We start from the raw sequence: 13,621 nt of genomic DNA, 5'->3' as shown, positions 1-13,621 counted from the left end.
TTAATTAATTTATTTATTTTTGAATTAATGTTATTTGGGAAGGTATTTAACTCCTTTCCCCCTCTTTCTCTCCAGATTGTATATGTGAGTTGGTTATACTTTCTTCTTCTCTGTGTGGTGAAGAAAGAAAACATAGAAGAATCACACAAGGTAGTTCTAATATCTCAGATCAAATCTGAGGCTTCTCTTCTCTTCTCCTCTCCAAATCCCTTCCCTCACCAAAATAGTCAGAGTCCACTCCTCTGGATTCTCATCCAGAGAATACTGAGGTTGCTTTTGTGGTAGTGCCTTTTTGGTGTTTATGATTTTCATAGTGAAGATTTTATTCTTCAAGGGTAAGTATTTTATTCCCCTTTCCTCTTCTTAGTTTCTCATGCATGTTGTATATTTTGTTTAATTAAATGCATGATCTGTTCTGTTTCTCTGTAAAATTGTGTTCTATAAATTTTTTAGAATTGGAACAATTCGCGTTCATTACGCACTCTTCACAGAGATCCTTTAAGTAGATGAATTGCTCCCTTAAATACTAACTCTGGATCTTGAACAATAGGGCCCCTCCCTCTCACTGACCCTAGAGGGTTTTGTTTATGGTAGGTGGTGGGATTGATGCCCTAAATCTCATGGGTCTTGTAGTTTGTAATTGTACTGTACAAACAATATATTTACCTAATAAAATTTTTGGTATTTTATTTGACATTTAGTAGCATTAACCCACAAAACCAATAAACTAAGATCCAAGGTTATCTTCTATAACTTAAACATGTATGTGGAGACATATAGGTGGATCATGTTTAAGTGATAACCTAAGCGGCTTGTAGTAAATAGATAAGGCTGGGTAATTTGCCACACCCTTCCTAGAGCCCATTTTCCTAGACTAGAAGGAGATGTGGAGACAACATTTACAAACCCTCTTATGCCAACTGTTGTCTATCCCCACTAACATCACTTGTTAGAATAGCCTTAGATACCTAATAACATAACATAGGATAACATATATTCTTTCTACAAACATTCATAACTTTAGTAAATTGAGTAGGTATCTAGATTTGCACATTATAGGCAACAACATATTTACATACACACAATATAATGGGTCTCGTCTATTTTCCCCTTTATCCCTAATATGTGCATGATAATTAAAATATGGACAAAACCACAAAACCACCTAAGCTCTTCTTCCTTTTTCCTTGTGCTTTAACTTTCACTCTGAGTGGCAGACTAGCAGTACAGCTATCCTCGGGGTTGACCGCTACCTGGGAAAAAGGAAAAACATCGAAAAGAGTGAGCTACTAGCCCATTGAGTGACTATTTAAAACATGCTTATTGAACGTTAGGTAAACGTCAACCATATAAAATTCCAGAGTTTCAAATACTCAAAATCACAAGCATCAAATGTGTGAAAATTCAAACCCTAGAAATTGTATGCTCATATAGAAATCATTAACATATAGCTTTAGTTGAGAGAGAGCTCTTTTACTCAATTCCTCAACATCGAAATCCTTAGTTAGTGTGAGATGATCTCAACACAACCAACGTCGAACCATACCTACGTGCACATGGTAATGCCCTGAATACTGTCATACCTTAGGTACGAGAGGCTCAGATACCTTCTCTTAGTCCTTCAGCATCGTATTTCCTCATCATAACTGTTGGAATGTCCTAAACTCACCATTTGTAATCATGGAAAAATATTCTATTTATCAATAAAAGTATTATTGAAGAATTTATTCGATAAAAGTTTTATTGAAATTGAAATTGCATTATATTATAAAATCCAATAATCGAATCCATGGCTATAGTATGAATACTGTGACTTTATGTAGAGACATAAAAGAGGATCAAGTTATAGTATATGGTCAAAAAGGTCTATAAGTATATGGATGAGATTGGGTACCTGGTCCTAGGAACATTATGGATGCAATATACAAACGACGTGACCCCGAAATCGTTCATGTGGAGACATGCGAGTGGAGACATCCTATGCAAAAGAGTTTTGCATAAGACCGAATCATGAAATAGTCACTTTTCTTTATAGTGATTTTTTACAATTAAAATTGACTATTTCAATTCGATGACCTTGGATAACTCGATTTTAATCCTGAGCTAACTATGAACTCCTGTTTATTCGAGATTATCCTTTGATTTGCATAGGTGAGAGTAGTTCAACAACATTGATCAACAAGCCTCCCATTTTGGGGATAAGACCGAATAGATAGCCAGGGATATAGTCCTGCAAGATGGAACTCGCTCCTACCCGTTTTAGGGTTAGCAGATAGGTTGTTCCCTTAAGTACTGATTCCTGGTCTTGAACAAAGTGGTCCTGTCCACTCACGGCTGAGAGGGACATGGTTTATTAGTTAGACTATAAACCAATTATTCAATAGAGGTTTAATGGGAACTTAAGGAGCAAGATATATTTACAGGGGTAAAATGATAATTTTGACCTAGCTGTAAAATAAGAACAACCCGTGAAGGATCGAGTTACTAGTTATAGTTAAATCAAGTGGCCAGAAATATATTTACAGTGAGGAGAGTCATCAAGCTCTTTTTTTTTTTTTTTTTTTTTTTTTGGAAAAGATGGTAATATGAGAACATTAAAATAAAACTTGTTACATTATCTAACTTTTAAAAGTTGATGGTAACTAAAACAAAGTTGTATAGTATTTATTTATTATATACTAAAAATGACTATTTAAAAAATAATTACAATTGTAAGATTTCACGTGCATTACACATGTTTCTTGACTAGTAATTAAATTATCGAATTAATATGTTAATATTCCAACATTATATTAGATATAAAGCAATAATTTTTATTTTAATGTTATTATATATATATATTGTGAAGTCACACGACATGATGCATTGTTTCACCGTATTAATTACTACTTTCACTCAATTAAATTCTTTATTTTTTGTATTTTCCCTAAACTTTGGATCTAATGGAGTTAGTTCTTTGATAAAGTAAATGCAAGTATTTATTTTATTTTTCTTTTATACGTGCATCTCACATATACATTGGAAGAACCAATTAACCACCTCTAACTCGAACAGATGCATCCAATTGGCATCTATTGCATCCTATCTCAAAGAGTCGCATACCGTCAGATATCAATTGCATTTATTCAATCTAAGACTTTATTTTTAAAAATATAAATTTATTTTGTAAACTAAAAATTGGAAAAGTCACCTCCACTATCTTTCAAATAGACACCTACACTCAAAAGTCACAAACACTCGACAAAGAGTAATATGAAAATTTATGAAAAAATGTAAGGACAAAATGGATATGTAAAGATTCTCTCTATATTGTCCCTTTTAATAGAGTAGTTAGGAGAATCATCTTTCTCTTTTTGCCATTACATATTTTTGTAATCTCAACTTTGCCCTTCAAACTCCCTTAACTTACACCTCCCACCTAATGGTATCTCATGAATGGTGACAATAATATGGCCCTTCAATACTATACACCTTGCATCTCATGGCGAAATTGTAACTATGAGATATCTTATATATATATATATATATGAGAATGATCGCTTCTATAAGAAACTTGTAGATGAATCATAACCCCTCTTTTTCTTCTGTGGCGTCTTGATTATTTGAAAACTATATTGATTTTGGCTACTTTTTCTTTAATGTGTTTTGTTTATGGTGGTTACAGATGAGAATGATGAGAATTATCAATGAGATTCTTTTTAATTGTCATCAATGAGATTCTTTTTTATTTTAGGGTGAAATTGAGTTTGTCGAAATATTAAAGTATAATTTACTCATGTTTTTAAGTTTTATTTTGATTTTATTTTTTAATTCAATGAGAATTGGTGAATATAGTGAAATTGTTACTTTTATTTTCTTCTCTATTTTGTTTCCCACTATTTGTTTTCTTATGATTTTTTTTTTACTTTATCACGTTTGATTTTTGTTTATTTGTATAATTTTGTATTTTGGGTTTTTTGAGTTATGGAGAAATTTAATTTAGGGGTTGATTTTTAGTTTATTTTAATTATAGAGATTTAAGAAGTCATCATCCATCTTTCTATAGATATTTTGATATATTCTTAAAGTCTTGCAAGGATTCTAGGTTTCTTTTTCAATCCTTTTTTTAAGGCTACAATATACTATAAGTTTGTTTGTTCATCTTTTTTTGTACATTTTTTTTGTGTATCCCTTTGTTTATTTTTATTTTTGGGCTATTTCTTGACTTTTTTTATTTATTTTTTTTTTCTTGAAAAGTTAATTCATCCAACTCTTTTATTTTAATTTATTTAATCTTTTCTAGAAGTTTTAGTAACTTGTATAATTTTATATATTTCTCATTTTGTGTATGGATGTTGTTTTGCATACGGTACTCAAATAAGCATGGATTAAATCTTTTAAAATAAAAAATTTTCTCTTAAAAAGCCCAAGTATAAGTTTAGTAAGAGGTGTTCTCAATGAGAACTGAGATCGAACACAGGAATTTTTTTAAAACTCAACTGATTTAATAATGATTTTTTACTCAGATATTCACAGTTTAATTACTCGATAAAATTGTAGAATGTGTTTTATAAGGTTCTTAAAACGTAAAGGAATCAATAATTAAAAGATTTCAATGATGAAGGATGAGTGTATAGCATGCACACTGAGCAGTAGTGGAAATTATAAAGAAAAAAAAATGTAGATAAGAGAAATGAGGTTGAAGGGAGTAACATCAATCATTTGAACATACTTTCAGGTTTTCGTTCACGTTCATACCATAAATCTACCTCACCTCTCGGTGAGTTAGCCACATATATCATATTTATATGATGCATGCTTAAGGTTATTTAAACTTGAGATTGTATTTATCTCTAAATACACTTCTTATTTTGTTTGATGAGATCTATAGTCACTTGCTCTCTTGAATAATTAACTGTTACCACTTGGTCCGAATAGCTAGATGGAACCAAGAGTAAAAAATAAACACGTAATAAGTAAAATGACCTTATGCCACTAATGATTTAGCTACTCATGATTAAGAGAAAAATGAAAATAGAGGAGAAGATAGAAATAGAAGTCATGATGTATTAAATATAAGTGGTTCAGTACAAAATCTTAAGTAATACAGAAATTAAAAACAGAGATATGCGAAAAAATGATGGATGAAAGATGAATAAGTTGTTGGTGGCAGTCTCTTGCTTCTCATTGACTTGGAGTTGCTTCTGCTGCTTGCACTATGTTGCGGACGCATTGAAAAGCAGAAAGGAAGAAGAGGTCTCTCTTGAGACCTAGTTCCCAATGACGATGGATGATGTTAGCGGTGGTGGTTCTCGAGGAAAATCCTCTCGGAAAAAGGGAATAGATAGAAGAATGATCGATTTCTCCAGTGGACTATCTTATTTTCTCTCTTTCAAGGTCACCTTTACATATAGTTAGATGTGGAGACCATTCTCCCACACAGGACCACAGCAGGTGCATTAGGAAGCTTTTTCACGTCTGATGTATCTTTGCTGCATGCCCTTCTCAACTTAGGGCCCTTTTCTTCATTCATTTCATCTGCTTTCCTACTATACATCTTCCTGCTTTCCTATTAAATCAATGAACTCAACGTAGAAATTTTATACTAAAGACAATGATCTATGTCATATTCACTTTACCCATTTTAAATCTTTTAAAATTGTGTTTTTATCCCATTGCAATGTATTTAAATATTAACGCACACTTCTCTTAAAAAATATATGTATTAATACACAGTTCCAAAAAATTCATGTTTTGAATTTTTCATGAGATATTAGATAGGGAAGAGACGACTATAAGAAGTAGAAGAGAAAAAGACAGTCAATTGAGGTAGAGTAGAGAAAAATAGGAACGTGCAGATATAGATAGAGTTGAGAATATTAGGAAATATTAGATTTGAAAATTTGATTTCGTCTTACCAATTTTAATTTCAATTTTATTTCTACTCCTACCTAATCAAATAGAATAACTTTTTTATTTTTAACGACTTCTTAGATATGTGTTACTTGTAATTTAGGGGACTTTTGGGACAAGAAGTTGGTTATTATAGTTTGGATTATAATAGTATGTGTTTAAGATGTAAATTATTTTAGTTTGAAAAGAAAATAGTAAACAGTTGTCATAGTCTTAAGATAGTTTTTGCCTCAAATGCCTCCGTAGGATTGAAAAAAAAAAATCGTACTTTTTAAAATCAACTAGAATGAAAAAATATGAAAAAAATATTTTTGAGAGGAAACGTAAAAATGTAAGCTGAAAAGCCTCATTTTAAGAAACTAAGAATGAGATTAATTTTTAATAAAAATAAAAATAGAAGTCTAAGTTTTTTTTAGAATAAATATTGGGCAGAAATGTTAAAATTAGAGTTTCGAAATTTAAGAAAATATAATTGTTTAATGTTTTACTTTAAGAATTATAAAAGAAGCACCTATTTGACCATTCTATAAAGTATGACACAATATTGAAATTGTCGTTAAAAAATTTAAAAACAAAATTTTGTACTTTCTCAAAGAAAAAAACGAGATTTTGTTCCTTTGAAAAAAGATTAACTATGATATAAATTATAAATTAAGGTTTCATTAATTTGTGAATAAAAAGAAAGTTGACTATTTCACTTTTTGCTTAATAACTTATAATTAAAAAAAATCAATTTTACAATTTCGAAATAGAAAATAATTTATGTATATATAAGATCTGTAGAAAAATAAGGAAAAAAATTAATATTAACTAGTTTTTTTTTTTAATCAAAGAAGTGGCTTTTTATATAATCAAAATATTAAAAAAAAATGTAGAGTAAAATCTTTAAATACCCGCTCTTGCATCTTTAGTAAATTCCTATATTGTCTTTTGCTGATGTGATGTGAATAAGGTGTTTGTCTTGAAAACAAAGGCGATGACATTTCTTGTATTTAGTTTACGAAATCTTTTATATATTTAAAATTTTAAGTTATAGGTCTGGTTCATCTATACTATCTAAAAAACTATGGAAAAAAACTTTTGATTCCTTTTTTTTCAATTTCAAATAATGGTAATAGGGTTATCTTAGATAATTTGACACGTCTTCCCACATTTTCCCCTATTTTCCCCTATTTTTGGCATTCACACATTAAAAGAGACCACATTTTATCTTTTTTGAGCATCATATTTAAAAATTAAAAAAAAAGAATAAAAAAAATCAAATTTCATCTCTAATTCAAATTAAAAGAAATTTTTTTGGTAAAGGAATCACATTTTATTTCTATTTTGTTAGCATCACATGTAAATGGGAAAAAAAATCAAATTATATTTCATCTCGAATTTATAGCTCCTTCACATTAAATAAAGGAAAAAGTATTTTTAAAACATCACATTTTATCTCTACATAATATCTACCTCACATTAAATAAAAGAACAATTATTGTTAAAACATCACATTTTATCTCTAACTAATACTTCATACTTCATATTAAAAATAAAGTAGAATATATTTTTTTAAAAAATCATATTTTCTCTCTAGCTAATATCTGTTTCGTATTAAGTAAAGGATTTTTTTTTAAAAAAAATCACATTTTATCTTTAACTATGTTAAATAAAGGGAAAAGTTTTTAAAAATAAAATTTATAATATCTAAAATGGATTATGGGTGGAAACTTTTAATTTCCTCTTTTGTTCCTTTTAGTGGATGGTTATAGGGTTATCTTAAGTTAAATTCACATTTAAATCATTAAATTAATTAAAATTTTAAAATAAACACAAATTTAATATGGTTTAGAAAAAAAAATAAGAAGAAAAAATAAAAAATCTATATACTATCTATATCTAAACTCTATCTAAAATATAAATCTATACTATTAAAATAATAAGATTTTAAAAACCCTAATTTAACATGATTTTTAAAAAATAACAATAAAAAATCTATATACTATTTATATCTAAACTCTATATATAATTTAAAAGGACTATGGAAAAAAAATTTAAAAAACATTATGAATTTTTTAAAGCTCTAATTTAACGTGATTTAGAAAAGAAAAAACTAAGAATAAAAATTCTATGTAGTATCTATATCTAAAATCTAAAACGGGCTATGAAAAAAAACAATCCCTCATTTTTTCTATAAATCTGTATCTAAAATCTAAACACGCTATAAAAAAAAAAATAATAAAACAAAATAATTTCTTATTTTCTCTATAAAAAGTTAAATTAAACTTCTCACTTTCTATTAGGATAACTCGTTTTTCTTTCCTATTGCAGATACATGAAATGCATGAGAATACATTGTTCCTAACATTGAAAAACTGCAGCACAATGTGACAAGCAAGTCCTTTCTCTTTTCCTCCTCGGATTCCCACTAACCAAAGGGGCTCTTAAAGAACTGGTTGAAAAAATGTTAAAATTGTACAAAATACCTTAAACTTTCTATTTTCTGTTTAAAAATACCTATGAAATTTCAAAAGTTTGAAAAAATAGGCTTAAACTTAAATAATAAATAAATAAATAAATTTCAAAAATACCATCATCATTAATTGTTTCAAAATTATTTTAAACTTACAAAATTTTATAAGATATCTTTAAACTTTAAGAAAAGTTAAAAAAAATATCCTACTATTAATATATAATATGAACAGAAACCAGGAACACGTTGCATAAATACTTATAATTTCTCAAAATTACATTAATATCCTCATTTAAAAAAAATTAAAAATGTTATTTAGTGTATTACACATCTCATCACTTCTCTAACAAAGGGATCCGACGATACAACAAAACAATATGCACTTGAATAATAATAATAAAAAAAATAATTGTTGAACCGAGCAATAGCACCAAAGACTTGCATACAAAGACTGTGACATTTGACATGGAGTTAGATCTGGATGGATTCGAACCATCACCCTCTCAATTCCCGTGAGCGCTCTCCCATTTTTGAGCTTACAGATCTATTATTTACCAAGTATCCATCTCAAAACACACTTACAATACTACTAGTAATAATAATAAATAAACACTTTTTATTAACAAACTTACATAAGTTTGTTATATATATAAACTGAAATAAAATATATACAACAATAAAAAAAAATCAATAAATCAATAGATTTTTTTAAAAAGGTGTTTTCTTAAAACCAAGATCCTCAATCCAAACGGATCCCCAATTTCCATCCCTCCCGCATTGGATATCAATTGAAGACCCATCTTACTGTCTTCCTCATCATCCATGGCCATTCTCCCCCGTCCATCTCTCCTTACCGATTCCCCTCTCAAATCTCTCCCAAGCAGTCACCCAGTTCACTCAACACTCCCAAGAAAGTTAGTTGGTCGTTGGTCGCTGTATCTCTCACACTTCACTCGTTCATTAATAGCTGTGGCTGTATTCTTTCTTGATCGAATTTCAAGTTCTACTTATAGAAAATGTGTTATACAGAACTAAATAAATTAAATTTATAAGTTATAAGAAAACAAATTTAACTCTGAGTTATACTGGAGAACCCTAGCTAACTCGGTCGAGTTGGTCCAAAAAATTGAACCCAACCAACAGAGGCTTACACTCTCAATACCCCTCTACATCTAACAAAAATCCAATCACAATGTACTCTTCACACTATTTTGATAAGCTGATCGTTCTAAATTCTTTTGTTACCTATAAAAATTAAACCTTCAAGAGTTTCTTTTCAAAAATCAAAACGAAATGCCCTATGGACATTATTATTCCGAAACCACCGACTTCATAATTCACACCATTGCAACATAGTGGAAGGTACTTAGAAAATAAAGTTCACTTTCCATCGAACTTTCATACTTTCGTTATTTGAATACTCTCTCTTTCACCGTTCTTTTCAAAGTAACAAAGTCACAGGAAAACAAAAGTTACTTAAGCAGAATAAACATGTAACAAAGACAAAATGAAACCAATAAACATGACCCGCCTCCTTTAAATCAGTACCTTAGCTTCATAATAAATCCACAAAGATGTTCCATGTCTACATATCAAAAGAACATAAATAAAAAACTGTGCTTCAAATTACAAGAAGCTTCTAAGAAATCTAGAATAACAAAGAAAATACTTCATAAATAAAATCTCAAGAAAAATCAATGCACTATTTGCGCAATCCCTAAAGGAAATCTTCTCTACAAACAAATTAACATATCATGAACATGACTATACTCTGATTTTCATTGGATATTAAGAAGTATTGTATTATACGGAACTAGAAAATAAATGATGAATTCAGATGCAGATAAAGATCAAAAGCATTATATAGACCTTCCATTTAAAAAAGACACGGCAGAAACGGGTTGAGGCTTCTTCCAGATTCCAACCTCCTTCCAACCCACGAGCAACCCGTTCTCCAGGGCCAAATAGCTTGCCATTCCGCAGCGCATCTTGGCTATCGAGCAATAAGTGATGGAATCTTCCAAATCTAGTAATAAACATCTAAAGAAAACTAAACTACAGACATACATAAGTTCCGACGTACGCACATACTTCAATACTGAAAAACCTTACAAAATATTCACTCAACGGGAAGCTCGAAAGTACCAAAACTTTACAAGAGCAATATGTTCTTATTAAACCAATACTAGACAAGAAAAAGATTCCGAACATAATTTAACAGTAAGCAGCTAAACAATAAGTAGATCAACACAAATCGCAAGCTCTAAATCAAGAGAGATAATGGATAGAAGTATTATGCGGTCATGTAGGTTGTCGCGAATGAGCGCCACTCCCGAACACACACAGATTGGAATATAGAACACACTTACGTTATTGATTTTGAATAGCCTCGTACTGAATTTAATAACCTCTTTTTTATTGACTTCTAAACTTTGGATGGCACAATATCATATGCAATCGTCACCCGAAAACACAACTTTCCATAGAAAAACGTTACGTATCAAATTGTGATGGAAAATATTTGTAACCGCAAAAGTCCATTTAATTGGACAGTATAAAAGTTATTAGAAAGATAATTTTGTACTTGTGTAGCATTGTCAAATATGTTGAATGTATAAAAGAACGTAATAAATGATATGAATCTTTGAAAACAATTTTTTTCGAACCAAGCCTCAAATTTTGACGAGTTAGTCACAATTGATGCTATAAGTTATGGATCATTTAAAAAACCAGACCTAGACTTGTTCATTGTATATACGAAAATATATTAGCAGGCTATTCAAATATAGGTACAGACGTCTCTATGAAATTAAATTAGCAGATTAATTAAGTTTTGATGCAGATGTATGTACAAAATTATATTCGCAACATTTTGATGCAGATGTATGTATAAAATTATATTCGCAAATTATAAAAAAATGTGAGTACGAAAGTAAATTAGCAGATTTAAGTAGTGATGCAGGTATGGTGATGGTGATTTTTTCTTCCTTCTTATGGTTGGGTCAATATGCAAGAAATTCATCAGAAAATACCTTGGCGTAAACGGCGTGAATTCAGGTAATTCCGAGAAGCAGTTGATGGGCGGTTGAAGATGTAGGTACGAACTGAGAGTAAGAGAGAACGAGAAGAGAACACACACCAGCGAGGAAGAAACCCCGGGCAAACCCCGTGCGGTTTCTTCCTCAAAACCAAAACGATACTATTTTATTTTTTTTCGATGACCTGCCATGCAAGCGCACCTGTCATGGCAAAGGTCGGATGACAAAGACACATAGAGATTCATCCTCCACAAAGAGGAAAGCCTTACGTCCTGATACCTTAAACATCCAGAGCCATACTAATCTAATCCTTCCCGATGCTCACAATAAAACAGAGTTACAGCTACCATCGAATATGAGTACACTTCTCATACATCAGACTCGTGAATCGCTTCGTCAAGGACGATGAACAAGCTCTTGATTGGATAGATATCATACAGCCGCCGATCAAAAGCGTCAACGGCTCCAGAAGGAGATCAGAATGGAGTAGATCTGAGATCAGAGGCATCATTTCGTTAGTACCTGCTTCGAAAAATCAAACAAAATATCAAACAGATTTATACAAAGACCTAGATCTAAGACGTAATTCCAAACCAAGAACGAGTAAAAATGAGGTCAGATCAGAAGGTTGTGCCTGACAAACCTTGAATCATCCGCCAGACTCCACCCTTAGATCGACAAATACGAAAACCAGCGGAACGATAATCGGCTTAAGAAATCCACAGATCCATTCTGACGCCTCCTTCAACAGAGGAGGGACAAGATCACCGCCGATCTACGGTCGCAATCGAAAAACAAGGAGAAATAAATAGGAAACCCTAATGGGATCCGCCGATGGAAGAAGGAAGAGGAGATCTTATCCTTTTATAGAGAGAAGGGACGGGATGGACGGCTAAGATGAAAAGTTGTTGGAGAATATCAACGGCTGAGAAAGAGCAACGTGGATGAATTATTATCGCAAAACATAAGGAATAAATGCGACGGTATTTTTGACCTATTTTAGGGGGCAGATTCGTCGTGACTTCACGGCCATTGATTTATTCACAAGCAAAGGAAACACAACTTGGACACGGTATTTGGAGATATTATATTCCGAATGAAGATTAAAAGCGTTTTAAATATTGTCGTTTCTTTTTCTTTTTTTATTTTCGTAGATTTGAACAGGATTTTTCATCTTTTGACTTCTGATAATGTTTTACGTAATTAAACTATGGCTATAATATAATTAATTTCCTCACTTTTAATTTCAGATTTAATCCAACCAATTCTCAAATTTTAATTCCAGTTTTAAATTTAAGTAGGCTCAAATTTATCAATTTTAAAATCTAATATAGGTAGGTTTATTATATTTCAAAATATAGAAGTGATTGATTGACGAATATTTACTATCGACAAAGATACAAAGAAAATTACAAAGGTTCAAATTAAAACCTAAATTTACAGGAGATATAATCCTTTTTTTAACAAGTAAAATATGTAAAATGAAATTAAATCCAATGGATTCTAATTTTTCTAAAAGCACACTGACAACAACTTTTCAAAATTAGGACTGAAATAACAATACCCAAAGTAAGGTATCTCCTCCTGGAGATCTTGAACAATAAAAAAGGAAAAAATTACATTCTACAAAGTCCCAGGTCAGCCTGGAAAGTCTTTACAGAACTTTGGATCGAGGGACCACACCCTTTTGGTTCGGAATGGGTTAATAACGGCTAACTTAGGTAATTTAAGACCAGATCTGGAAACTTAAGAGATGAAATTGAGAGCTCTGCCTGTTGAAAAAAGACAACGAACACCAGATCTGGATGGATTCGAACCATCAACCTCTCAACTTACAGATGAAATTGAGCACTCTACCTGTTTGAGCTTACAGATCTATCAGGGAAAAGACGATCAACACGAAAGTATTTCCAACATTCACTTCACATTTATCAATAAACTTGCAAAATTATATATTCACACATCTTAAATAGCAAGTTTTCTTAAAATTTTATTTCAAGAGGGAAATTAAGTTCGAAGTTTCTTGAGCACTTCAAAATACAAGAAGGTATTAGACGAGATCAAAATTCGAATTTAATTTCCAACTATTACTTCCCTTGGGACCCAATAAATTATAAAACTATTGACCCTCCAAAGTTGCATTCAAAATTCACAATTTGCTTCAACCGATTCCATGAGACATTCAAGAATGTACTCTCTTTTTTTCCAACTCTCCAACACAGCCTCAACCATGACA

General features: G+C 30.9%; 1 long non-coding RNA gene across 1 annotated transcript; it reads right to left on the bottom strand.

The window, feature by feature from the left end:
- Positions 1-9,882: 9,882 nt before the first annotated feature.
- LOC150038634 (uncharacterized) lies at positions 9,883-12,445 on the bottom strand. Its single transcript, XR_016525708.1, has 2 exons — positions 12,029-12,445; positions 9,883-11,907 (listed from the first exon to the last, which is right to left on the bottom strand). It is a non-coding gene; the product is annotated as an uncharacterized LOC150038634 (long non-coding RNA).
- Positions 12,446-13,621: the final 1,176 nt, after the last annotated feature.

The sequence above is a fragment of the Benincasa hispida genome, chromosome 1 (genome assembly GCF_027475165.1).
Source record: "Benincasa hispida cultivar pf3 chromosome 1, pf3_genome.v1.1, whole genome shotgun sequence".
NCBI classification, from domain to species: domain Eukaryota; kingdom Viridiplantae; phylum Streptophyta; class Magnoliopsida; order Cucurbitales; family Cucurbitaceae; genus Benincasa; species Benincasa hispida.
The sequence above is the reverse complement of the archived record's forward strand: the minus strand, read 5'-3'. Positions and strand labels throughout refer to the sequence as shown.